General features: G+C 46.3%; 1 long non-coding RNA gene across 1 annotated transcript in view; it reads right to left on the bottom strand.

Annotated features, from left to right (window-relative positions):
* Nucleotides 1-26079, bottom strand: part of LOC147023918 (uncharacterized) — a 218873-nt gene that overhangs the window by 192215 nt on the left and 579 nt on the right. The window lies entirely within an intron of this gene.

Below are 26079 nucleotides of genomic sequence, written 5' to 3'. Positions count from 1 at the left end.
GTCGAGCGAGGGGAATGGCTGGCTGGCTTGGTCGCTTGTGAGAGCGAAGGTGGGTCGATTCCAACGAGACGAGCCCAGCGACGAGCCGAGCCCAGCGACGAGACGACGCCACACTACAACTCTCCAACTTCGATGACGACCTCCTTCTTCACTCGACCCCCCCCCCCCGCATGTCGCCTTGTGCTCGCGTCTTTATAGACCGGAGGAGGAGCCTGTATGCAGATTTTAGGATCAAAACGCGATTGGAGGCGGGGCCACGCCACCCTCTGTTCAGCCATTGGCGTGGCAAAAAGGGGCGTGAGCCTCTTTTGATCCGAATTCTCTCCCGTAAAGAATCCACATTCATCGCGCTTGGAGGCGGGGCCATACCGCCCGACGCTCGCCCATTGGACGGAGGAAAAAGGGGCGTGAATCCTTCCTGATCCGAATTTCTCCCTGAGAGGAACGCATTCGTACCCGCAGCTCGACACGTTCGGCATCAATTACCGAACGGGCCCTGGACAGCACGACGTTTGGTGTTGACTGGTGGTGTGATCGATGGTTGTGGAAGGAGAAAGGCGAAGGTGGTGGCGGTTTGCTGTGGTGGTTTGGTGGTTGGCGGGCGTAGTTTGGGAATGGCGGTGAAGCGATGTTTGCGGGATGGAGTTGTGGAGGTAAAGAGGCAAAGTTGGTGGTGTTTGAGTTGCTGGCGGGTGTCGTTTGAGAATGGTGGTGTAGCGATGTTTGCGGGATGGAGTTGTGGAGGTAAAGAGGTGAAGGTGGTGTTTGAGTTGTTGGTGGCTTAATGGTCCAAAATAACGATAGAGAAAGAAAAATGGCTCACTCAAAGCGTCGCAGCCCGGATGAATCACACATATTCCCTCTAAACAACAGGTGTGGGCAAACTACACATGAACTTGTCGATATTCCCTTCACGGAGGGGATTGCTAACTACACATGAACATTGTTACGGCTGTGGAAATACGCAATACACCATAAAGGGTCCTCAGGTGAGGTATATCGATAAGTTCATGTATAGTTCGCCCACACCTGTTGTTTAGAGGGAATATGTGTTATTCATCTGGGCTGCGACACTTTGAGTGAGCCATTTTTCTTACTCTATCGTTATTTTGGACCATGAAGCCGGCAACAACTCAAACACCACCTTCGCCTCTTTACCTCCACAACTCCATCCCGCAAACATCGCTTCACCGCCATTCCCAAACGACGCCCGCCAACCACCAAACCACCACAGCAAACCCCCCACCACCTTCGCCTTTCTCCTTCCACAACCATCGACCCCAGCACCAGTCAACACCGAACGTCGTACTGTCCGAAGCCGTTCGGTGATTGCTGCCGAATGCAGCAAGCCGCGAGTGCAATGGATGCCTTTACGGGAGAGAAATTCGGATCAGGGGAGGTTCACGCTCCTTTTCCTCCGTCCAATGGGCGAGTGTAGGGCAGTGTGGCCCCGCCTCCAAGCGCGATGAATGTGGATTCCTTACGGGAGAGAAATTCGGATCAAAAGAGGCTCACGCCCCTTTTTGCCACACCAATGGCTGAACAGAGGGTGGCATGGCTCCGCCTCCAATCGCGTTTTCATCCTAAAATCTGCATACAGGCTCCTCCCCCGGTCTATGAAAGACGCAAGTCTGTGTGGAACTGGTTGATGTAGTGTGGGGGTCTCTTTTCTCGTCATTGGTGTCGTCTCGTCGCTAGGCTCATCTCGTCGTTGGTGTAGTCTCGTCGCTGGAATCGAGCCACCTTCGCTTTCACAAGTGACCAAGCCAGCCAGCCATTCTCCTCCCTCGACCCTGAGCATCAACAACCTCCCCCCATCCACGCTGAGATAGTGCTGGTGGCCTCGTTCATCCCCCACCCTCACCGTGGTGCCGACCAAACCGTGCTTGCGCGGAGCACGCCGGAGAGGGCTCACCGACCACGCCAGGAGCACGGAGTCGGGGCGCAGCTGCGCTGATATTGCGGCTTGCCCGCCATCGCGTCACGAGGATGCGGGTAAGACCTTTTCGGTCTCGTGGACCTGGCCGCTCCTCCTGGTTCCGCGCACATTTGGTCCATGGACCCCGTCTACCTCCCTGCCTATGGGGAGGTCTTTCCTGTTTATTTTGAATGAATGATGTGGTGCCGAGTCCCGACAAGTATAATTGTTTAAGTGTTGTAAATAATTATAGTCGGTAGTAGTGCTTTTGCTTTTGTTGCATTTTGCTTTTGCTGCACATTGCATTACTGCCTTATGTGCGTGTGTTGTGTGTGTGAAATAAAGTTCTTGCTTGTTGAACTGTTTCCCGTTTCGTTGCGTCCTTTCCTTTGTTTGAAAGTTCCATCTTGCATCACGTAAGGGATTTGTAGTGGGTTGAAACACCCAATAAGTAATCTGAACCGTCGAGGTCGACGATAATTCCGCTCGGTTATCCCTGAAGCACGGAAAGAGCCGCTTAAGCGGTTCGTGTCCGAAGTCGACCTGCGGCGAGGTACAATCGCCCGGTCGACCACTCGCGCAGGTACTTAGGAAGGTCGAATTTGGCGAGCAACCCTATCCTGCGCAGGTGGGCAATTGGCACGATCATGGTGAGGTTAAAACCCCACCCGTGACTGGCTCCTGGTGGTAGTTCCAGGAGGGTCACGACTGAATTGTCCGTTCCGGTGGGCGACACGTCGCGATTCGAGTTACGTGGCCGATTGCACGCCGGATGGGCGAAATTCGTAACAATATATATATATATATATATATATATATATATATATATATATATATATATATATATATATATATATATATATATATACATATATAGTTGTGGGCCAAGGGTCGGTGGCGAGAATGAACACTCGGTGAGGAAAGCTTGCGTTGTCTCCCACCACACTCCCTGGAATTGTCGACCGTCGCTCAGATAACTCCGCGAGCAGGCGGGTCATTTCAGCGACCATGGTCGCCAATATTTCAACCGCGTAGCGTAGGGTCTATTTGTCTATAATCAATTTACCTTATTAACTACGGGATTTCGTCTACCGGGGAACCACGCCCTCGACACGTCTTGCTCAAACCGGGTCACTCAACCGACTGCGGTGGAGTTCCATCTACCGACTTCCAACTCCGGTTCGGGTGCAGCCGAGCGGAAACTGCCAAAGCCGTGCCGGCTGGAATAAACGGATTATCGGGGACAAACACCCCGCCTAAACTCAGATCCGAACCATGTTCGACGAATTCAAGAAGGGACGGAAACGGACTGGGAATATTTCTACAAATGTTTATTTACAATAAAAAGACAAAGGCAAGACTTCACGCGAATATGCAAGAAGGAATATTTACAATGAGCAAAAACACTTATTCAGATCTACATACAAGACGGGCCCACACGCAGACACACACACACACACACACACACACACACACACACACACACACACACACACACACACACACACACACACACACACACAAACACACACACACACACACACAAACACACACACACACACACACACACACACACACACACAATGAAAAGAAACCCAGTCTTCATTGGACCCTCACAGCCATGGAGAGAGAGAAGCTGGGGGTCAGAGTTTGGTGGTGTACCTGACCGTCAGATGAAGGGCGTGCTCCGCGATGCGGCACCTGACAAAGGTCGTTGGTAGGGTCCGCAAACGCACGTAGGGAGGGAGGGACTTGTGGTTCGTGGCAGAGCTCAGGTGGTGAACAATCCGGGTCCACGGAGGGAGGTCAGGGTCGCTCTGTCCTTCCTTAAAACTTCTCATAGCAGCCACCGTGGAACTCCATAACTCCGTGCAGCCACCGTGAAACAAAACTGACTGCTTACAGCCACCGTGAAAGCAAAGTCGACCTGTTACAACCACCGTGAAAGCAAAGTCGACCCATTACAGCAACCGTGAAAGCAAACTCGACCGGACCCGCCTTTTACAGAGTCTTGGAGATTTTATTGGTCTCTCTCCATGGGGAGGGACCCTTGGCGAAACCGCACCTCGCTGTCCGCCTCTGATTGGACAGGGTCCTCGGGCTCACCTTTCCGGGGCGGGGCCTCGGCCCCTGCCAGGAGACCCCAATTACTCCTCCACGTGGTTTAGCTCTCAACGAGTAACAGTGTCAGCACCGCGAAGGTCATCGTACAAGAGTTACAACGTTTGTGGGAGCCGAGAACTGGAACCGCAAGACCCCCTCTCGGCAAGTCAAGGTATGAGCAGCCAGAGGGTGGTGATGGAGCGTGATGGGCCGAAGGGGTCATGCAGATGGGGTGGTTGTTGGATGGCTTGTTGGAGGGTTCGTTGGATGTAAAGATTTAATAACCTAACTAAAAAGAAATCGCAACGCACGCCCTTTATTCTCCCACTAGACAAAAGGAAAGGGATCTGACTACATACATACTTAACGACATAACTGACTTTTGGGACATCTGTATGTTGAATGCTTATGGTTTCCAGATCCGTAACAATATATACACACATATATATATATATATATATATATATATATATATATATATATATATATATATATATATATATATATATATATATATATATATTAATATTTTGGCATGCCCTTTCTTTGTTCCACCATCAGATTTTTCTTACTGCATGAAATGAAACAAGATTTGGCACATATACTAATGATATTATTGTCTTCCTTAAGAGGCTCCTCAAAATTCGTTTTGATGCATTTTCACAAACTTCAACGGATTCCATTCAAATTCGGTACGATTATGGCTTTTGGTCCAACTTAGGTCATTGGCTATAAATTTTTTCCATAACACTTCCGATATTCGAAAAAAAAAAAAAATCGATAAATCGATATCCCTTATGGGATTTTCCATTCAAATCCACTCAAGTTTAAAGCCTACGGGGGACGCAAATTTCCAATTTGCCCCGGGCGCTGTTTACCTCCACTATGCCAAGCTGTTAGGGTTAGGGTTAGTGTTAGTGTTAAGGTTAGGGTTAGCTACCCTAACACTAACCCTAACCGCTAACAGCTATTCAGCTATTCAGGAAATTTGCAAGAAAGCCCGGGCAACGCCAGGCTTTATTGCTATATAGCCCGAGCAACGCCGGGCATTAGTACTAATATATATATATATATATATATATATATATATATATATATATATATATATATATATATATATATATATATATGTATATATATGTATATATATATATATATATATATATATATATATATATATATATATATATATATATATATATATATATATATATATATATCATAGGTTGGTTTCAAGAGATGGAACGAAGACCGAGCAGGTTTCTAACTTTCCACCGTGAGTGTGAGAAAGGTACCCAGCAAGACCTATTACATGGGAGTCATCAAGTTTTTGACCCCAGAGAGTTTCCAATAAACGATGATGATTAGTTTCCACATCCCATACAAATTCTTGCAAAACACCCAAAGTACGATTTGCCAGAAATTCCAGAATAAAACTGTCCGTATGGTCCCGCATTTCCCATTACATCCTTTTGACCTCAATTCATGGAATTAACGATTCACATCCAGCCGTTCCCCGTTTAAAAAAGATCGATGCAGTTTTAAGACGAGAGAACCAATGCTCCACACATTCCTGCGCATTGTACCTGTATACCTGAAACCTCACCGGCCTGAGACAATATGATGGGAAATCGATCTGTTTCAATGCAAATACCGAATGTATGGATTGGAAACGGTTGACATTCAAAAATACTGAAATGGTGACACGCAGGATGTGTGTGCCCATAGAGCACCGTTCGACTTCAATATGAGTCTGTAGAGAACACAAATCAAACTCGCCATATTGTTTCACTTAGAATCGCAAACAATGCAATTACGTTATGATGACTCATAGTCTCAAAGAAGAGTACTTCCCTGGTCGTTTGTGCCAACACGAGGCTGTTGGTCCAGTACCACCAGCACCAAAGCACCACAAAGTATTTTACCCATCACACAATGCTCTGCAGAATCATAAATGTTGATAAAGCGCCCCGAAACGCCCGTTTCTCCCTGTGGAGCTCATCTTGCTTGAAGTGGGTTCAACATCCATCGTGCCGACGCCAAACGTTTGTTGTCCAGCTGTGTGCGAGAGCAACATCTAATGTTAATGCTGCGAAGATGGATGGAAATGTATCGCATAAGATGCTCGAGGCTGGAGCCATCAAGTGCATATGGTATTTCTGGGCCTCGAATGTTCACTTTTCCTTTGTGACTTTTTCTATCGATGTCACTGAAGAAAACCATGTGCCCGGTGATCAGAGGTGGTCGAGGAAATGTGAAGCTCCGTGCTACATTCACACGAAAGGCGAAAGGCAAAGACAAATGTACATTTAACGGGATTACGACTCTGAGCATTCCACGTGGGATCAAAATTCCATCCAAATATCCTCTATCCGTGTACGGCGCAAGGACAACTGACAACACCAGATGTTTTTCCCTGCACACTCGGCCTGAAGGATGGCGTGATTTCCAATGTAGTGTCCTTGGTGGCACTGAACCGGATGAAGGTTTTATTTGCAACAGATTCCGCAGGAGATCAAACTCAAAATGGGGACGGCTCAGAGGCGAGCAGATTGTCGACCGAGCTGAACCTGCTAGGTGCAAATGGGAAAGAAAAATGGAAATAAAGGGTTTTTTTGAATCCATCCCTCGGCGTTCTTTACTGTGCCCAGTCCATGCTGATGTCCGAATACGGTACAACCAAATATCCATCATCATCATCAGCGTGAAGGCAGCAGTTCATGAAGATCCACCACGATTCACAACGACCGCCTGTCAGGTTCACCGTGTCTTCCATCGAAATGCTTGGCATCGACGGTGCCCCACAAATCTGTAGGGCTTCGAAGAGCCGACCGGTCGACTCGAGCTCAAAACCAAATATTTGATGTACTGACATACTTGCGACCGTCTATTTTGTTAGTATGCACAACGGGTGCCAAAATGAGAAACTAAAGTGAATCAAAAACGAGAGACGAGGGACAGGAATTGTGGGATAAGTGGGGAAATTAAGAATCGAGGTATTGATGGGAGTTTTCACCGTATTTCAACTTCAATTCATGACCGGCCCTCGGATGGACGTCGTACTCGATGTCCTGTCATTTTCATTTGACGTGTCTGTGTAAACCTTTTCTTGCTCATGTTTCTTTTCTCATCGAGTAAGCACAAAATTATATCTGATAATGATAAGGAGGTCAATTGAACAATGAAGTCAAGTCATAGCAATCCATTGACAACTATAGAGAGTTCATAGAACACACTACCCCATGCTGTCTTGAGAAACAAGGGGACATGGGTGGGTGGGGTCTACGAGCGACAAATTAGATTGGCCGTGACGACGTTTTGATTGTTCGTTTTATCATAAAACACCATAATATTTTGTCCAAGTACTGCAAAACAGGATTTTGAAAGTGCCAAAAAGGCAATTTGTGTTTGACAGCGTTCAAATATATAAATAAATTAAAATAAAATAGATATTTTAAATGGTCGTAGAAAGAAAAAAAAATGTAGAGGTTTACCACCGTTGATGCCACGTCTTTTACAACACCTTATTGAGCACGTTACATTCGATCTTCGTGCGTGCTGTTTGTGTCCTTTATGATATCCAGAAAAACAGTACGTTTGTTTAGAATCATTTTCAATTTTGTTTGGCTGCCAGATATGCAGACAGAGTCAAAAATATGATCTTGCTCCTCTCCGCACATGTGCGATCGGGACGAATTCAGAGCCAAAGTCCTGCTAAACTACAGGTTTGTTTTCCGATTCGTGTTCAAAATGTAACGATCAATTTGAATTTAGTTGTTCCTCGATCATGAAGCAGACAGAAGTGAACCAGTTGCGTAACGCCGCTTTTCGCTTCGCATGGTAAAGGCAAGACACTATAAAAAGTCGAAATGGAAATCAATTTTGGTATTTCCTGCCAAACGGGTGAATTACCCATCAACCCACACCCTGCACTCCAGTCTTGCTGCACTCAACCTACCTGGACCTACCTCCATGGATTAAATAATTATTGTTGCCACTTCCACTCTTTTTTTTCTGTTTCAGGGAACTTGAAAAGTAGACCATAGAGTATGTACAACCCTGATGAACGATCAGTGTGCAATGCTGCACACTGTCAGCTGGCCAGAAGGTAGAAAATGATGGCAAACCTCTCAGGTACATCACAGGACACGAATCCGAGCTATTCCAGGTGAGCAAGAGGAGTTTGTGTGAGTTTGTGGCAAGGTGTGCAAATCTGCCAAAGGGTCTTGCTATCGACCGGACCGAAACGGAATGTTCGTCATCTCCGGCTGGCAATCAGGATTGCAATGCCCCAACACCCGGCATGGTTAGGCAGGAAATACTCCGAGGTGTGCTGGTAAACCCTAACCCTAATAATAGCACGTGATCAGGGAAACCGTCTGACTGCAAAAAGTGTTGAAAACCCATCGGGGTCAGATGAAATGCTCTGTGCCGATAGATAGATATATGGACTCGCAGTGTGGTGTGAAGTGGTTAGAGGAAATGTACTCAGTCATCATCACACCAGGATTGAGGAAAGGGGTGCGCAGCCTGACATGGTAAAGAGGGTTAAAATGAAGTAGCCAACCAGTGCAGAGATGGCCTGGAGTCAACTGGATAAATATTTGGACCAGTTAATGGGAATTCAAAGCGAAAGGCAATGCTGAACACGTTTGAAGCAATGAGTAATTTAATTCTTGAGTTTGGCAAGGAAACATATTTGCTACAGTTGAAATGTCTACTAATGAAAGACAGTAGTTCCCACAGTGTGTCGAGAAAGAATTGGCAGAGCTGCAGAAAGAGAAGAAAGTTGTGGAGGCTGGCAATGAAAAAGGGAACTGAAAAGGAAAGGCAAAGAACTTGGCAGAGGTCGAGCATCTCATAGACGGGGGTCGTCGAAGGAACAAATACCTGGCATTTGTCAGCAACTCGGATAGTGTGATCAAATGTTTGTTTGAGAATCAGAGAGGTTGTGTAATAGACGCTTCAAGGAGTTGATTAGATCACCAGTACAAGTACATATTCGGTTATGTTGAAAGGTTGAGCCTTTGGATGGTAAACCCAAGATGGATGAACCTCCATAACTGTGAGCACGAAACTCTGATCTGGGTATCAGTTTTCCCGAAGTTCGGAATGTAATCAGGAAAACGAGGAGCAACTCAGCTAGAGATCCTAATGGAGTCGGGTACAAAGTCTATGAGAAATGCCAATTACTCTTACGCCGGACAGAATGCAAAGGAAATCCAGACAGAGTCAGCCAACAGCTCTGCTCAATGTAGAGCGGAAGATATTTCTTGCAGGAGTGGCTCGTCTGCCAAGTTAACTCGGTGATCAACGCATCTGTACAGAAGGCGAGCATTTCATATCGTCAGGTTGTGTGGAACACTCGGCTATCACATGGAACACAATTGATTATGGAGATCTGTCGGTAATAATAAACAGGATCTGGTGGTGCGGCATCGGAGGAAAGCCTTGAGGAATTAGCTTTCGAGCTGTCTAGCCTGGGTTCAAATCCCGACCCAGCTATAAACTGCCAGATTGGTGGTTTACTTGAAAGACAATCGATCGACACGTGTGCCGTCCATCGTAAGGACAGTAAGCTCGAGAACCCGTCTGCCAGCCCTCATGGTCGGTGGATGCGAGAGATTCCACTGTGTCATTCACAAAGAGTAAGCGAGCTATCGCCAGCACCCTGAACAAATTACAAAGGCCTGTCTCAAGTGACTGCTGGGAGGGCAAAACCAAACAACCCACCAGAAGCCGTGCCAAACGTCTACATCATCAATGCTCCGACCATATTCCACACAGAGTATGGTCGGAGCATGGATGGATGGATGGATGGTTATAGTGACCAGATGGTGGTGTGGCTAGATCGAGCTAATGCACATGGTTCGGTCTCATATCACCTGGTAGAGTCTATTGGAATCCATTTGGGTTCCCGGTGATGTCTCAAGCCTCGTGATGCAGTATTTTGATAAATTTGTCATATGGTTTATTTCTACATACGCTACACGTGCTGGCAAAGACTGGGAGAGAGGCAATGCACAATAAGCTGTAGAATTTCTTCCGTTTTATTTGTACTGGCATTGGCATTGAACATTTGTCTAGCAATTCAGGAAAGCGGTTGGAAGAGTAATAACAGGAGAGCGGCCGATACCGTCAGCGAGGGCCTCCGTGGATGGAAAAGTCGGGGGATGAAGAATAAACTTCAGGAAACCACTTATTTGTGTAAAATGAAGTTTAACACAAAGAAAAGTAGGTGCCTTGTCCTGTAGAAAAGACAACACACAGAGCAGACTTTTTTTTCTGGCAGAGAAGAGAATTTTAACAGTAAAACAGCAGAACTTGGGAAGACCGTCCACCATGAAGTCTTCTAGTCCAGTCAATAAAAGCCACCGACTCATCGTTGGTGGATACATATTGGACAATTAATTAAAAAATGAATTTGTCCTGCTGGTTGCATCACTACCGAGGCATGGCTGTGCTGCCCATGCGACCTTGAGGTTAGGGTAAGACTACAATTCGTCAAGGGTGTCGGCGAAAACTCACCGAGTCTTTGTAAGAGTCACCATGGGATATTTCACGTTCACCAGTTAGTGCTGGCAGATGGGACACCAGGCTTAACGCCCATCGAGGAAGGTGTACTTTGTGATACAACACCCGGCACTGTGAAACACCGGTACAATCGTATACGCCACCTCTCCGCCATCCTGACGGACGGCCATCGAGTAAAGTGAGCTAGCAGCAAGTTCAAGTTGTGGTGTGACCATGGTGGGTTGTTGCCAAGCCTTCACCAGTAAAGCTGAGCAACCCTGTTCGGTCGAAATGAGAAGCAGAAGCACAAACCCTGCTGCAAACAACCAAACTCAGCAAGAAGTAAGAATTGGACGGAAGCAATTTGATAAAACAGCAAAAGGTGGCGTTTAATAAAATGCTATCTCACCATTTTTATTATTTACATCGCCGGTTTCCGGAATGGCCATCAAAGCACTGGCAAACATTCCGAGTCGAGCTTTCCAAACTGCCGGTGCAGGGAGAGCCTCACACGGACAGATCCGCATTCGCACCCCAGAGGGCTCGGCGGAAAGCAAATGTGTCTGATGACCGGGGAATGCTTACGAGTGCATTTTCAAGGCAACGAGACACCAACTCCTCGCAACAACTCCCTCGGCTTTCTCATAGAAAATCGTCCTGTCCACTCACACACGTGCAAGACGAGTACTCCCGTTATGGACCCATCCTGATGGAGAGTTTGATGGGCAAAAACCTCATGATTTCCATGTGTTTAAATCACCGAAACAACCATGATGCTGTGCACAGCGATTATGTTACGGTCCACAACAAACTCCTCAAAACACCCTTTTCAGTGGGTGCTATACGGTTAATGGAGGAACAGGTGCATATACGATGCATTCGGGCAAGAGGTGGTGGTGCATTACCTACTTGAAGTCCTGGAGGGAAGAGTGGGAAAGATTAGATGAGAGAAAATAGTAATAAATGTGTTGAGATGCACATTCAGGCCGGATTTTGGAAGTTTATCCAGGAGACGTTGCGATGCTGGATTTTGAAAACTTGCGATGCTGGGGCAACAGATCTTGTATCTGGGCCTAATCATGGGAGATTCAAATAATTATGAGAGCTTTTTTATTCCGCTTAATCCAGGACACACAAATGTGATGATGGATTGCCATCCCAGAGCGGTGAACCAGTACTCCAATGAACGATGGACAAAGGCCTTGTCGACTGAGTAGTTCTGGCTTTTCAAGGAAAGACTTGGATCGATGGAGGTGACACAATCTGCGACTTCCTTTGGAAGCCATCTTTGCGGCGTGCCTGGCTCAGGAAAGGCCATGACTGATTGCGAGTCCAAGAGATTCATGAGATTGAACCTTTTCCAGGAGATGACCCAGGAAATAGATGGGTGGGTTTCTTTGACAGTCACTCCAAAGTGATAGAGTGAGATTGTAGGATATGTTCCAGTTATCAGACCAGTCTAATAATTTCCAGATCAATAGAGAGAGGGACACAGCTACTGTCTGCTGAGCAGTTCGATGGGGGTAATGTTCGACAATGTGGAGTCATCTGCAAAAAGGAATAAAGAGCTTTCCAGAGAATCGGAGAGGTCATTCAAGTAGATGAGGAACAAAATAGGTGCAAAACAGTGCCTTGGTGAACTCCAGCCTCAAATCAGAAAGGGGATTAGAGGGTTCTATTAATGACAACATGGTAACTAGACGAGTGCAGGAAGTTATAAATCCAGGAATGAAGGCAGCTTTTTATGCCAAACACAGAGGGCTTGGTAAGCAAAGCAGGATGTCAAACTGTCAAATTCCCAAGATATGTCCAAGAAGATGGTCCTCACCTCTTGTTTGAGATTGAGGACATACAACCATTGCTGAGTGAGGAGCAGCAGCATGTCCAGAGTTGAGCTGGACAGAATCCAAAATGGTCAGAGATCAGATTGTGTGAAAACAGGAAAGACTTGACATCAGAAGCAATGATCGATTCCATATCTTTGCCAGTAATTGCAAGCAAGCTCACTTGGTAAGGTCAATTTTTCCACCCTTCTTGGGGACACAAATGATGTTTCCTCACTTCCATGCAGAAGGGAGGCAGTCAAAGGAGGACAGACTGATTATAATAGACGGAGGAGAAGTGAGAGCAGCAGAGCAGGATTCGAGAACATGGGTACCGATGCCATCATGACCGGCCCATGGCTGGACGGTCAAACCCTAATGCACAGGGGCACTGCATCAGCGGCACCTCAGTAATGATGCAACCAGCAGGTCAAATTGGTAATTCAATCCCACTCCAAAATGCTTTCATTGACGACAACTTCAAATTGGAAATGTGTACTGCGGTGGGTTGAAGATAGTCAAGCGTGACACATTGTGCATAAATGACTGGACAGAACAATCCTAGCATTTAATGGAATCCTATAAGAAGCTGTTTTTCATTATATATGCAGTTATAATTGAAAATGAAAAATTATTTGAAGGCACTGATCATGGACACACGTAAGAATGGTGGGCAGAGTGAACACTGGCAGTGGGAAAGTGAGGAGAGCAGGCCAAGGTGGTTGCAGCATATTACAGACAGAGAGGCGGCTGCCTCGTCTGGCCATAAACACCAGGCCCGTTCATGAGCTCCATTCAAAGCGGAGCTGTTTCGACCGAACACACCGAACACCAGGATCCCCCATTCCCTGGCTCAGAGCAGGTCGAGATTCCGCATCGACCCGAGAAATAATTTCAATGGTTTTTTTATTATTCGTTTGAAGAGAATTTTTGTTTATTTATTTAATTATTTCAAGTCTACGGGCGGAGTGAGTGTTGGTTGTCGGACATGAGTTTTTAATTTGAGACACTCAGGTCATGCAGGAAACACCTGCAATCAGAAGGGATGTGATAGGAGACCGTATCGTGAAGATGTATTAATGATTCAAGCTTTGGAAGCAAAGCACGAATTTAAGAAGCTTGCTCTGTGACGTCACCGAATGATTGTGACTCCGTTATGGAGGAGGGAGAAAACCAGAGGATCACACACCAGAGAAATGCCTAATCAGTCAACTCTGGGTCTTTATGTAGAGTCTTATAGCTTGAAACAGAACAATGGCACAAAGGAGATATCACCATCCCATAACATGCACACTACACGACACGACACTAAAATTATTTTGTGGAAACTTTGAAGAAAAAACAATAATAATAAAAAAAAAGAACAACATCAGCCCAAGACAAGTACCTTGGTTTTGGAATCCCGATTACCTGTATTCCACGAACTGCGTTTCACACAATACAGATTATTATTATTACTAACAAATACAACCCGTTGGGTCGCTGACGAGAACAGTAATGGGGGGGGGGGTGAGAGAGATGATGGGATTTTAGAAGGGAGACACCATGACGGGATGGTGAGGGAGGGAGAGGGAGAGAGATGAGGGGTGAAGAAGGGGGGAAGGAGAGAGATTAGGGGGTGAGGAAGAAGGGAGGGAGAGAGATTAAGGGGGTGAGGAAGGGGGTAGGGAGAGAGGTGAGGGGGGTGAGGATGGGGGAGGGAGAGAGATGAGCGTGTGAGGAAGGAGGGAGGGAGAGAAATTAGGGGGTGAGGAAGGGGGAGGAAGAGAGGTGAGGGGTGAGGAAAGGGGGAGGGAGAGTGAGGAAAGTGGGAGGGAGAGCGAGGAATGGGAGGGGAGAGGGACACCTAACCACACATCGCTGTACACTTCGGGAAGGGAGTGGGAGCAAGGAGGATGCGGGAGAGAGGAGGGGAAGGCTAATGGGAAAGTGAGGAGGAGGAATGTCATGGATTTGCATTTGGAAGGGGGATATGAGGGGGAAATAGGGAGAGGGGTTTCTCAACTTCCGTTTGGAAGGGGGACTTGAGAAGAAGTGGGGGGATGCCGTCTGCCAGCATGAGTACAGGCTTGAACAAAATTGGGTACGTTCAAACAGCATGCTCAAACGGGTCATACTCATCACTGCCCTGAGATGTCAATGGAAAGGAGAAGAGAGAGGCATTTGGAAGAGATAAGCATGAGGAGAGGGGAAGGGAAGGCAGCATGTGGAAAGGGGAAGGGAAGGCAGCACGAGGGGGTGGAAGGGAAGGCAGCATGAGGGGGGGGGGAAGGAAGGCAGCATGAGGGGGGGGGAAGGGAAGGCAGCATGAAGGAAGGGGAAGGGAAGGCAGCATGAGGGGAGGGGAAGGGAAGACAGCATGAGGGGAGGGGAAGGAAAGACAGCATGAGGGGAGGGGAAGGAAAGACAGCATGAGGGGAGGGGAAGGAAAGACAGCATGAGGGGAGGGGAAGGAAAGACAGCATGAGGGGAGGGGAAGGAAAGACAGCATGAGGGGAGAGGAAGGGAAGACAGCATGAGGTAGGGGAAGGGAAGACAGCATGAGGGGAGGGGAAGGGAAGACAGCATGAAGGGAGGGGAAGGGAAGACAGCATGAGAGGAGGGGAAGGGAAGACAGCATGAGAGGAGGGGAAGGGAAGATATCATTAGGGGAGGGGAAGGAAAGACAGCATGAGGGGAGGGGAAGGAAAGACAGCATGAGGGGAGTGGAAGGGAAGACAGCATGAGGGGGAGGGGATGGGAAGACAGCATGAGGGGAGGGGAAGGGAAGACAGCATGAGAGGAGGGGAAGGGAAGATATCATTAGGGGAGGGGAAGGAAAGACAGCATGAGGGGAGGGGAAGGAAAGACAGCATGAGGGGAGTGGAAGGGAAGACAGCATGAGGGGAGGGGATGGGAAGACAGCATGAGGGGAGGGGAAGGGAAGACAGCATGAGGAGAGGGGAAGGGAAGACAGCATGAGGAGAGGGGAAGGGAAGACAGCATGAGGAGAGGGGAAGGGAAGACAGCGTGAGGGGAGTAAAAGGGAAGATAGCATAAGGGAATGAGGGATGAGGGGACGTGCAGGCAAGGCAGCATGAGGGATGAGGGGAGGGTGAGGAAAGGCAGTATGAGGGATAAGAGGAGGGCGAGGAAAGGCAGCATGCAGAGGTATTACCAGGGCGATAGAACGTGACCAGTTTCTTTTTAACCACAGAGTTCTATATAAAAATAGGTGGGTGCATTTAAAACGCATGCTATCTACTTGGCAATGGCCCACCTGCATACATACATGGATGCTCTCACATACAGCGACACTTTCACCCCTCCAATCGGCTCACTCTGAAATCGGATTCGTACATGCTGCACTCAATGGAAGTCATTTTAAATTCAAAAATAAACTGTCAGTCCTTCACAGCTCCCTTTACAGAGGAGGAGGGTGACCGTGCAAGTGCACCGGTCTATGCTAACCGTGTGTGCACATCGGCGATATACTCATCCTTTCACTATTCACATGCACGTCTTCTCACCAGCACGCTCAACTTTCCCCACACCCACACTGCACATCCCGTTTGGCCTTGGTGCCGCAGCACATCCACTCCCCATGTGCCGAAGCACATGGTACGCAAGACAGTCACTGAACCTCCTCCATGGCCCACACACCAAGGGTCCAGGTGCAAGTTTGGTCTGGGCACCTACGAAACCCACGCACCGCACACACGGCACACATGTAACCAAGCATGCAGGCATTAACACACCCCCCCCCCCCCGTGGAGAGTCCCTTTACAAACCAAATCTCCCTATTTGTACCACGCCCGTGTGTGCTGTCTACGTACCTCTTCGTGTTTGCAGCAACTACCAGCTGCACCTCCCGATTGGGAAACATTGCTGGCTTCTGCTGCATAGATGTGCTCCCCTGTGGTGTCACGAGTGCCCTGCACACATTCTTCCATGTATGTGCCCCCCAATTTCCTCCTTGGTGGAGTTCCGAACAAGTGGTTCGATTTGATGATGGAACATTTTTTTATTGGTATATTAATTAATACAACTATATTAATATAATGAAAGCAGATCACAGGAAAAGGTGAAGCAATGCGGTTCAGCGGGAAAACCACATAACATGAGCTGCATGTGTAATACCGCTATCGACTGTAGGGCGTTTGACATTCCGGGCATCTCGGGGTGGTGTTCAGTATGACGTCCTCGCAGTCCACGCCGACCGTGAACCAGCGATATACTCCTCCTTTCACTCGCACACATGCACGGATTCTCACCAGCGCACTCAACTTTCCTCATACCCGTACTGCACGTCCAAAGTGGTTTTGCGTCGCAGCACGTCCACTACCCACATGCTAAAGCACATGGTTCGCGAGATGGCCGTTTAGTGCTGAACAAAGTGGTTTGATTTGACATTGGAAGCTTTTTAAAAATACATATTTTATTAATAACCGGTATATTAATATCACTATATTAATATAATGAAAGCCGATTGCAGAAAAAGGTGAAACCATGTGGTTCAGTGGGCCAACTGGATGACACAAACTGTGTGCATAATTCCGCTAATTGACTGTAGGGTGCTCCCAAGTGGCTTAAGCACACGAGCAAGCACTCCAATGAAACAGTTGATAGGGAATGGCAGGCTTGACAAGCAACGAGTCACACTAAAACACCACCAAGAGATGCCCGGAGTGTCAAACAATGTGCGAATTGAACAAATGAACACTTTCTTTTGCAGTCGGAACTGCTGCTTAGGTGAATCCCGCAGTTAATTTTTTGAAAATAAGTTCAGGTTAAGTGATTCTCGAGCTTATCGCATGTGCGGAAATTAAATAAAGGCACGGACACTGGCATCTCTGGCCGTTTATAAGCATTGTGATCTATCCAGAAAAAAGCTTCATTGTACAGAAATCGACCTGTTCCAAGGCAAGGCAGTTTTGAGCCGAGCGGACAAAATGGCGAATCAAGATCCTCAAGCTGAATGCAAGCAGACCAGAAGTAAGCCTGTTTCTAGTTGTACTGGAAATAATCTTTAAAAGTGGTGTTTTAATTTACCAAAACACGCAGTTTCCATTCATGCACTCCCTTCGAGTTCCCTTAGTATGTATGCAAAGTTTTGGGCCACCAGATTTAATGGTTTTGGAGTTATGGACAGACACACACACAAACAGTTATAGATTTCCAGTATTGTTACTGCAGCAGCAAAAAAAATATTTCAAAACTTCAATACTGTAGTAACTTCGATAAATCAAGCGATTTAGAGGTAATAAGGCAGAGATCAACTAATTGGCACAAGTTTGGCACGTCTGAGATAAGGGAGGAAATATGAATGAGGTTTGGTGAAAAAGGGGGAGTTAGTGGTGGGGGGGGGAGGGTTAAATACCCCCATTTTTATCCATGGAATCACCTAAACAATTTGCATTGAAGGTATTGTAAAAGTAAAACCTTTCCAATTTCATTTAAAACCATCCTAACATGCCCTTCCCTTGTGCAGAATGAATGTCCGGTTTTATTATTTTCCCAACGGACATATATCTGCAGGGATTTAAATAAATAAAAAAGAAACAAGAAAAAACGAGAACAGTCATAATGATTCATTCTTTGCGCAAGACTCATATAATCACCGTGAACACAAATCAACCGAGAGCGAAGTCGAAGGCACACCACCGCAAATCCCCATGTTTCCCACTAAAGTACAGTTGAAAGATGGCAAAAAGTTCCACCAGGAATGACCCAATATCAAATTTAGAGTTGAGAAAAAAAAAATTCCATTTTATCCACTGTGACCCAAAAGTCCCCACCACCTGGGGCATGAACCGGGGGTCAAATCAAATTGTTACGTATTTCATGCATCCCCCAACGTTCACTGCACATCCAGTTTCAATTTTTTTAACGTATAAAAATGTGCCCGTAATTGCATTTTTCGGTATTTGACCTTCTGATACCGCCCAAGAGGTCGGGTCAAAATGAGATTGCTCTTACACCTTCGTGCTATGTGTTGATCATAACTACCAAATTTGGTGAATTTCTGCACAACAGTTTAGGAGATAGCGTGACGGACAGGACAGATGGGAGTCGATTACAATAACAAAAAAAGTGTTTTTTTTCAAAAAGCGTGGGGATAAAGACAATCTTACTCTGTGCGTGACTACCTTTCAATTTACCTGCCGTAACGTGAGCATGATTGTACAAAAGAGAACTCACCTGCACTGTCCATTGAAACCATGGACAATAAGTAAAGTCTATCACCTTCACTGAAAAATTGTCTTATGAAATGTACATTCTCATATATAATAGACTCCTGTCCGAACAAAAATTGTCTGCGGTCGCACGTTTCATATGAGAAACACAAACTCCACGCACAGCAGACCACAACGCTCATTATCACACTTGAGTGAAAACACCTGTGAGCAAGGTGGACGATACAAGATGCCATAAATGCATATTACACAATGGAAAAACCTTTGACATCTCACACACCCCAGAACCACAACCCACTTATCTTCCACCACAAACGTGAACTCTTCCAAGAGAACGTATCTGGATTTTGAACTGCAATTTGATCATTGAAAAGAAAGATATTAATAATAAAAATAATAATTATTTAAAAAAATTTTTTTTAATAAATAATCATTTTTTAAAAAGTCCACACCATACGTCAATACTGGTCGACCATCTAACAAAATGCAAAAATAAAATTAATAATAATCATTAAACAAGAAAACCATGAGAAAAAAAATATATATTGTGGAGAGAAAATTTGCCATGGTTTTAGTTTCAAAAAAAAAAAAAAACTTCTTGTTTCAAGAAAATTAGTTTTGGCAGCAGAGGTGGTGCATTAACATACTTGCGGTGCGTTAATGGACCAGCATTTCAGTTCCATGTCCGAAGACAGTTCCTTAAACTCGTACAGGTTTAACAAAAGATCTTTACATTGGATTCACCACACATGGGACATTAAAGTTTTATTTAAAGGTAACTCCACTCCCACCCCCATCCCCAATTTTGCTTGCTTACATAATACTGGAATACAAGACCCGCCGCTTCACTGACGGAAATACCAATATTTGCTGTGATGGCTAATCAATGGTGCAAGAAGAAAAAGGAATCCTGGGAGTGCAGGGATAACCAGCGTTGCAAGTTGGCGTGTGCAGTTTCGCCACCTGTTCTCATGTAGCCATTAAAAAAAAAAAAAATATATATATATATATATATATATATATATATATATATATATATATATATATATATATATATATATATATATATATATATATATATATAGTTACAAATTTGGAAGCCTTGTGCACACAGACAGCCAGCCGTCCCCGTAGCTTAGTTATTTAGATAAGTATGTGTTTCTAGTTAGAATCCATCCCCGATGTCGAATGGGAATTAAGTGTGCATGCGCTGCGAACGGGAATTAAGAAGGTCGTTGCTGTAGTTATACATTTGGTCCGGCGCAGCTCTGGTAACTCCGCTCGGTTACGCCGGATCCGAGCCGTTACCCGCGACTCGGATCGGACAGAGTCGGCAGAGGGTGTGGTTTCCCCGGTCGTTGGACGGCGTGAGTACTTAGGAAAATTGGAGTTAGACAAGTGGACCCTACCTCACGCCGTCGAAATATTGGCGACCACGGTCCTGTAAGGGACCCGTGCTTTTCGGAGTTCTCCGAGAAGCACGATCTAGATTCCGGGTGTTCGGTGGAGCCAACCCCACTGCTCCACCTCGCGGTCATGCTCGCCGCCGACACCCGGCTCCACAACAATATATATATATATAATTTTTGTCACAAACCTTCCCAGGAGTTCCCTGAATCAACTGTAGTTGGATTTATTGAAATCTGTTCAAAAGTTATAACACGACAGACAGACAGACAGACAGACAGACAGACAGACAGACACACAGCTCCTTTTATAATATAGATGCAAATATACTGTATCTTGAAGCCATTATGTAAAACCAGAATGAAGTCGATGGTGCACCATCGCAAATCCCTACGTTTCCCAGCTAAAATAAAGTTGAAAGATGGCAAAAAAGGTTCCACCAGGAACGACGCAATTTTGAATTAAATTTTTCCCCATTTTGACCCATGTGACCCGAAGTCGTCACCACCTGGGGAATGAACCAGGATCAAATCCCCCCCAAAAAATTGTTACATATTTCATACACAAAGTTTCACTAAAAAAGAAAAAAAAGTTTTTAAAATGTGCTTGTAATTGCATTTTTTGGTATTTGACCTTTTGACCCTGCTCCAGGGATAACGGATGGATGGACAGACACAGACAGGCGGAACAGATTACAATATCACCCCTCCCCCCCACCCTACTGTCTTTTTTTCAAAAAGCGTGGAGACAATGACCTGACACATTTTAATTTATCTTTGCATGGCTCGTATTGATTACCAAGATTCAAACGCATTGACGTAACCTTAGCACTGGTCGAAATGCCTTCTCTTGGGAAAGATTGTCCGACGTGATATTTGAATGTTCACCTTGATCCGGATGGGACAGCCGGCTTGACATCCTCAAAGGACTGTACATTTCACAATGTGGCACCTCTGCTGGCACGACACCAGAATGGTAGTTTTAGTTGGTCTGGAATCAAACTCGCACAAGATGGCTCGTATCGAGCCGCCGAATGGATAACATGACGCCACAAATAAATATGCTCCGACTTATCACATGATGCAAGAATATTTCTTTTTTAATGGTAATATTTAAAGTCACAATAACATGCCCATAACAATGAACAATAGAGTTTTCGGGAGAACAAAAGCTCAGCCTGACCTTTCCTTTTACTCACAGCAAGAAATGCTCATTCCCAAACAGTTCATCGGAGAGATGTTTTGGGTACCATGAGGTCTTCACCAAAGTGGTATTCAGAGGGTCACACTGCTTGGTGTGTGTTTACCAAAGTGGGAAACAGAGGCTCACACTGCTCGGTCTGTGTCCACCAAAGTGGGATTCAGAGGGTGACTGCTTGGTGTGTGATCAGCAAAGTGGGATTCAGAGGGTGACTGCTTGGTGTGTGTTAACTAAAGTGGGATTAAGAGGCTCACACTGCTTGGTGTGTGTTCACCAAAGTGGGATTCAGAGGGTCACGCTGATTGGTGTGTCTTCACCAAAGTGGGATTCAGAGGATCATTCTGCTTGGTGTGTGATCAGCAAAGTGGGATTCAGAGGCTCACGCTGCTTGGTGTGTCTTCACCAAAGTGGGATTCAGAGGGTGACTGCTTGGTGTGTGTTCACCAAAGTGGGATTCAGAGAGTTACACTGCTTGGTGTGTCTTCACCAAAGTGGGATTCAGAGGGTCACGCTGTTTGGTATGTCTTCACCAAAGTGGGATTCAGAGGCTCACACTGCTTGGTGTGTCTTTTCCAAAGTGGGATTCAGAGGGTCACGCTGTTTGGTGTGTTTTTACCAAAGTGGGATTCAGAGGGTCACGCTGATTGGTGTGTTTTCACCAAAGTGGGATACAGAGGGTCGCGCTGTTTGGTGTGTCTTCACCAAAGTGGCATTCAGAGGGTCACGCTGCTTGGTGTGTCTTCACCAAAGTGGGATACAGAGGGTGACTGCTTGGTGTGTGTTCACCAAAGTGAGATTCAGAGGGTCACGCTGCTTGGTGTGTCTTCACCAAAGTGGGATACAGAGGGTGACTGCTTGGTGTGTGTTCACCAAAGTGGGATTCAGAGGGTCACCCTGCTTGGTGTGTGTTCACCAAAGCGGTATTCAGAGGGTCACGCTGCTTGGTGTGTCTTCACCAAAGTGGGATACAGAGGGTCACACTGCTTGGTGCGTCTTCACCAAAGTGGGATTCAGAGGGTGACTGCTTGGTGTGTGTTCACCAAAGTGGGATTCAGAGGGTCACGCTGCTTGGTGTGTTTTTACCAAAGTGGGATTCAGAGGGTCACGCTGATTGGTGTGTCTTCACCAAAATGGGATACAGAGGGTCGCGCTGTTTGGTGTGTCTTCACCAAAGTGGCATTCAGAGGGTCACGCTGCTTGGTGTGTCTTCACCAAAGTGGGATACAGAGGGTGACTGCTTGGTGTGTGTTCACCAAAGTGGGATTCAGAGGGTCACCCTGCTTGGTGTGTGTTCACCAAAGCGGTATTCAGAGGGTCACGCTGCTTGGTGTGTCTTCACCAAAGTGGGATACAGAGGGTCACACTGCTTGGTGCGTCTTCACCAAAGTGGGATTCAGAGGGTGACTGCTTGGTGTGTGTTCACCAAAGTGGAATTCAGAGGGTCACGCTGCTTGGTGTGTTTTTACCAAAGTGGGATTCAGAGGGTCACGCTGATTGGTGTGTCTTCACCAAAATGGGATACAGAGGGTCGCGCTGTTTGGTGTGTCTTCACCAAAGTGGCATTCAGAGGGTCACGCTGCTTGGTGTGTCTTCACCAAAGTGGGATACAGAGGGTGACTGCTTGGTGTGTGTTCACCAAAGTGGGATTCAGAGGGTCACCCTGCTTGGTGTGTGTTCACCAAAGCGGTATTCAGAGGGTCACGCTGCTTGGTGTGTCTTCACCAAAGTGGGATACAGAGGGTCACACTGCTTGGTGCGTCTTCACCAAAGTGGGATACAGAGGGTCACGTCACGTTCAGAGGGTCATGTGTGTTCAAAGTTCCTTTTTGGAAAACCCTTAAATCTTATGCCATCATGTTTCTCCTACAGCCTCACAGTACTATGGAAGTCGCACCATCAACCCAATTCTCCTTCACCTCATAGAAATCAACGGAAGTAGCGTCTACGTATTACGATACCGTACACAAGTGAAGGTCTCTTCAACCATCCTCATTAATCCTCCTCATGTCCCATTCGTTCCTCATCCCTCATGTTCAGGAAGACACCCCTTTTCATGCGTCGTACGTCGATGACCGTTATTGAATTTCCATTGAAGGAATACAATCCAGTAAGATGGTCCAAAGAAATTGCCCAAACTTGATGAACACAGTTTTGGAACAAAACAAAGTTACGTCTTGTAACGAGTGATAACAAACCGGATCAACCATGACACGTGACATCGATCCCTATTTGTTATTAAATATTTGATCAGGGTCTAATTCCAACTCGAAACGTAAAGAGTTGGATTTGAAAAAGGACCGTTTATTTATTACGTACGCATGGAAGGAGGCTTTTATCGAGGAAATTAAAAATAAGAAAATAAAGAGAGGAGAATGAGAGTGGAGAGAAAGGAGTGAGGGACAAGGAGTTGAGGGGAAGGGCAGGAGGGAGAGGAGGTGTTATGAAAGGATGTGAAATAAAAAAATTAAAAAAAAAATTCACTGTACTGGACGACGATGGAAAGTGTGGGTGGAGAAAGGTCATAGCTTCTGCCATATTTGTGTACGCAAGAAATAGATGGCCCCAACATCTCTCGTGAACATGGAACCTGCAATCCGACACCGCACATTTGGGGAGAACTCCCCCTACCCCCACCCCCAATGCATGATAATCATCATCATCATCATCATCATCATCATCATCATAATAATGGGTACAGCATCTCTTGACACCACCGTAAATGCGACTCCACCATGTGAAAATGACCATCACCACTTTATCATCAGAAGCACAATCTCCAGTAGCTGAGCGAATCTTTCTGGGGGGTGAGAAAGGGCTTTTAGAGGAGTTCCAAGTAGGAGGGAAGGATGTGAAGAAACAGCTCAGAAAGGTCAGAGAAGATAAAGCTCCAGGTGAGGGAGGGGGGGGGAGTAGACTGGCATGATGTTTGTTCACAGGATATCATTTAACTTTAACATATCATTGGAGGTAGGGTAGGTACCAGGGGGTTGGAGAGGAGCAAATATAGCATCGTTATTTAAAGATCCAGAGAAAAATTGTGGAATTACAGACCTGCAAGTTTAATTTCAGTCGTAGAGAAAGTGTTGGAGACACTAATTAGGAAGCATTTAAATAAATACAAACTAATTAAAGGTAGTCAGCATGGGTTTACCAAAGGGAGATCTTGTTTAACAAATCTATTGGAGTTCGATGAATCAGTTCTGATTGGGTGGATGAGGGAAGGGCAGTGGATGTGGTTTATCGAGACTTTCAGAAGGTATTTGATTGGATACCACGGATGAGGTTGTTAGCCAAGGTGAACGCTTCTGGAGTGGCTGACGAGGTCGATTGGATAGTGGGGTTAAGAGTCGGCTTTCAAAATTTGCAGATGACACCGAGCTTGGAGGTAAGGTCGATAACAGAGGGAGGGGGGGGGTAGTGATCAGACTTAGATACTTTCATAGATTTTGATAAAAGATTGGCAGATGGAGCTCAGCATAAATAAGTGTAAGGTTGTTGGTGATGGGAAAGAATAATGAAAACAGAGATTACAGGATGTAAGGAGTAATTTTGGAACGTGTCACACAGGAGAAGGATCTGGGGGTGGTAATAGATACGGGAGGTAAGCAGGTAGCACAATGCCAGGCAGCTGGAGGGAGAGCAAATAGGGTTTAAGGTTGTGCAAGGACAGGGATCATTTATAAATCAAAAGAGGTGCTGTTAACATTGTACAGGAATTTTGTGAGGGCCACATCTAGAATATTGTGTGCAGTTTTGGTCATCACAACTCAGGAAGGACATCGATGCCACAGAGAGGGTACAGGGCGACTAGATTGATTCTGGGCCGAGCTAGACTGAGCGATGAGGAGCGGCTGAAGGAGACAGGGCTTTATACACTAGAAAAGAGGTGGTTACGAGGAGATATGCTAGAGATGTTTAAGATCATGAAAGGTGTGCACAAGATAGACAGGTGCAGGGTTTTTTTTCCAGCAGAATGGAGACCAACACGACAAGGAGACACACGTTGAGAATGAATAAGATGAGAGTTAGGATGGTAATACAGTAGGGGTCTTTCATTCAGAAGAGAAGGAAATGCATGGAATGGTCTGCTTGTAGAGGTAGTGGTAACAGCAGTGGTAGTTGTTTTAAATTTGAGTTAGATAGGTGCCTACAAGCATTGGGGACAGAGGAGGTAAGGAATGGTCGGTGCCTGAAGTATGAATGGGTGATTGTACATCCACCTGCGTGGTGATTGTGACATCTGTGTGAGGGTCTCGTCAAAAGGTGAATATGGTGTTGATTCATTTCTCACCCGACAACTCTCCAGCCTCACGGGACAACTCTCCAGCCTCACGGGACAACTCTCCAGCCTCACGGGACAACTCTCCAGCCTCACGGGACAACTCTCCAGCCTCACGGGACAACTCTCCAGCCTCACGGGACAACTCTCCAGCCTCACGGGACAACTCTCCAGCCTCACCCGCCAACTCTCCAGCCTCACCCGCCAACTCTCCAGCCTCACCCGCCAACTCTCCAGCCTCACCCGCCAACTCTCCAGCCTCACCCGCCAACTCTCCAGCCTCACCCGACAACTCTCCAGCCTCACCAGACAACTCTCCAGCCTCACCCCTTCCAATAAATATCATCAGTGATATGCCAGTACCTGCCCCTCTGTGCCCCCCTCCCCCACTCCCCCACACATTGCAAGTATATAACCGATAAATCGAGTTCAGGTGTTGTTGATACAGTGGAGGCATGATGGGCCTAATGCCCTCCTCCGGTGTAAAAGTTCCTTGCAACAAAATCTCCAGCTTGACGTCACGATCATCGCAATCATTGTCGCCGTACCTTCACAACCACCACGGGGGGCGACCAATTCACCACAACCCTTCCAGAATTATAGACCCCGATTTATCGCCATCACAGCACAACCATATACACTGCACAACCTCCCTGAAAA

The sequence above is a fragment of the Eptatretus burgeri genome, chromosome 7 (genome assembly GCF_056783735.1).
Source record: "Eptatretus burgeri isolate ZD-2024b chromosome 7, Ebu_testis_v1, whole genome shotgun sequence".
Lineage (NCBI taxonomy): Eukaryota > Metazoa > Chordata > Myxini > Myxiniformes > Myxinidae > Eptatretus > Eptatretus burgeri.
This window is presented reverse-complemented; position numbering and strand designations above follow the sequence as displayed.